Source organism: Arachis ipaensis, chromosome B4, assembly GCF_059453495.1.
Source record: "Arachis ipaensis isolate K30076 ecotype BB chromosome B4, ASM5945349v1, whole genome shotgun sequence".
Lineage (NCBI taxonomy): Eukaryota > Viridiplantae > Streptophyta > Magnoliopsida > Fabales > Fabaceae > Arachis > Arachis ipaensis.
The window spans coordinates 16,068,385-16,070,743 of NC_142439.1; positions in this window are offsets into that span (position 1 = coordinate 16,068,385).

The window sequence follows — 2,359 nt, forward strand, 5'->3', positions numbered from 1 at the left end:
GGAGGACCTGGGTGAAGGAATGTGTGACTACAGCATTTATGTCCTTGTTAATCAATGGGTCACCAACCAAGCCGTTCAAGATGGAGAGGGGGATCAGACAAGGCGATCCTCTCTCCCCTTTCCTATTTGTTCTTGTTGTTGATGTTCTGCACAGGATGGTGGGGGAGGCGGTTGGAAATGGCAGAATTTCTCCACTGCTGGTGGGAAGGGACAATATAGAATTGTCGCATCTCCAATTTGCAGACGACAGAATCCTTTTTTGTCCACAGGAAACGGAGTCGCTGGTGAATTATAAGAGGCTTCTGCGTTGTTTTGAGTTAATGTCTGGCCAGAGTATCAACTTTGAAAAGTCGAGCCTAATTTCAGTCAATTGTGAGAAGGAATGGGTGACGAACATGTGCGGTCTGTTGGGATGTGCCGAAGCTGTTTTACCTGTCAGGTATTTAGGAATCCCTCTTAGCGCTAATCCTCGGCTGGTGAAGACTTGGAAACCAATCATAGATAAGGTGGAAGACAAGCTGAGCTTATGGAAAGCTAGATCTCTCAACATAGCGGGTAAGTTGGTCCTTATAAAATCTTTTCTCAATAGCCTGCCAGTTTACTACTTAAGCTTATATAAGATGCCAAAGGGGGTTGCAGAAAAGATTATCGGACTCCAAAGAAGGTTCTTGTGGAGTAAAGAAGATGGGAATAACAGGATACCACTGGTGAAATGGGAGGTAGTTCAAGCGCCGAAAAAGCTAGGTGGCTTGGGGGTGGGAGATGCTCTAATTAGGAATGCATCGCTTCTGTTCAAATGGTGGTGGCGCTTTTCAAAGGAGGACTTCCCGCTTTGGAAGAAGGTTGTATGCTCTTGTAATCACCTGGACCCATCTGTAATGTTATCAAGCCAACCTTTGCCTTCAAGAGGGGGGCCATGGAAAGATATTTGCCAGCTAAATATTAAGGAGCAACAGGCAAGAGATATGATGATCAGGGGTCTGTCCATGGAGGTCGGAAATGGAAGAAACATTCGTTTCTGGGAGGATGCGTGGGTACAAGGTGGCCCTTTGAAAGATTATTTTCCGAGACTTTTCTCTGTTTCAAATCAACAAGGATCCGTAATAAGCGACTGTGGATTTTGGGATGGGTTAGAGTGGGTATGGGACTTCCAATGGAGGAGAGAACTCTTCCAATGGGAGTTAGAGCTGCTCAATCAACTTTACAAGCGGTTACGGGTTGTAAGATTATCGGTTGATAGAAAGGATTCAGTTGTATAGAAATTTGATAAAAATGGTATTTTTTCTACTAACTCCTTTGTGCATGTGCTACAGCAAGAGACTCTCCCAGCTGACATCACGAGTTACAAATTCACAAGTTCCATTTGGAGAGGGTTGGTTCCTCCAAGAGTGGAGCTATTTGCATGGTTTGTGCTAGTAGGCGGGGTCAACACGAAGGAGAGGCTAAGTAGACTTGGCATTATTAATCATCATGACAATATGTGTGTGTTGTGTAAAAAGGACATAGAGTTTGTACACCATTTAATTTTTGCTTGTGAGTTTACGTGGCAGGTGTGGTGTGCTTTGTTGATGCTTACTGATAGAGCGTGGACCGCCCCGGGAACTGTTAAAGAGTTCTTTGAGAGTTGGACTAGAATAACAGGTGAGAAGTCTGAGCAAAAGAAATGGTTGATAGGATTCTGTGCAGTTATTTGGAACATCTGGTTGGAGCGGAATAGCAGAGTTTTTCAGAGAGTAGAGACAAATGTTGAAGGAGTAAAGATTCTGTCCTTCTTGAGTTACAAGGAATGGTGTGAAGTTAATCCGTTTGGTTGTTGATGGCAATGCCGGAGATGACAACGGGTTACAACTTTTTATTTATGTTTATGTTTGGTTTTTGTTGTCTTTTGTTCCATTTTGCTCCACTTTATTGTGTTGAACTACCTATGTTCAAAAAAATAAAAAATAAAATATTAAGCCAAATTTAAAAAGATGCTGCACAATTAAGATAGTAAGATATACGGTCCAAGATTCTTGAGTAATTACACAATTGCTGTACTTTACAATCAAGCTAAATAAGGAAAGGATTTTCATTCAAAGCCAATGGCTAAGAGCGTTGAAGAGGAGATATTAATCTTTATAAAAGAAAGATCGAACCAAGAAAGTACTTTGAACAAAATTTGATCTGACATATATTGCTGTTATTCTTTATTTATTGAGTGTGTTCTTGTTTATCTTTAGTCTAAACTCAAGCTTATTTTAAAAATTCAAAGGATTAAAAAAATAATACAAAAGTCATTTTAATCTTTTTGTTTGAGTGTTTTGAATTTGAAAAGTGTGTTGGTTTAAAATGGATTTAGTTCCCCGTAGAAGGTTGAGTT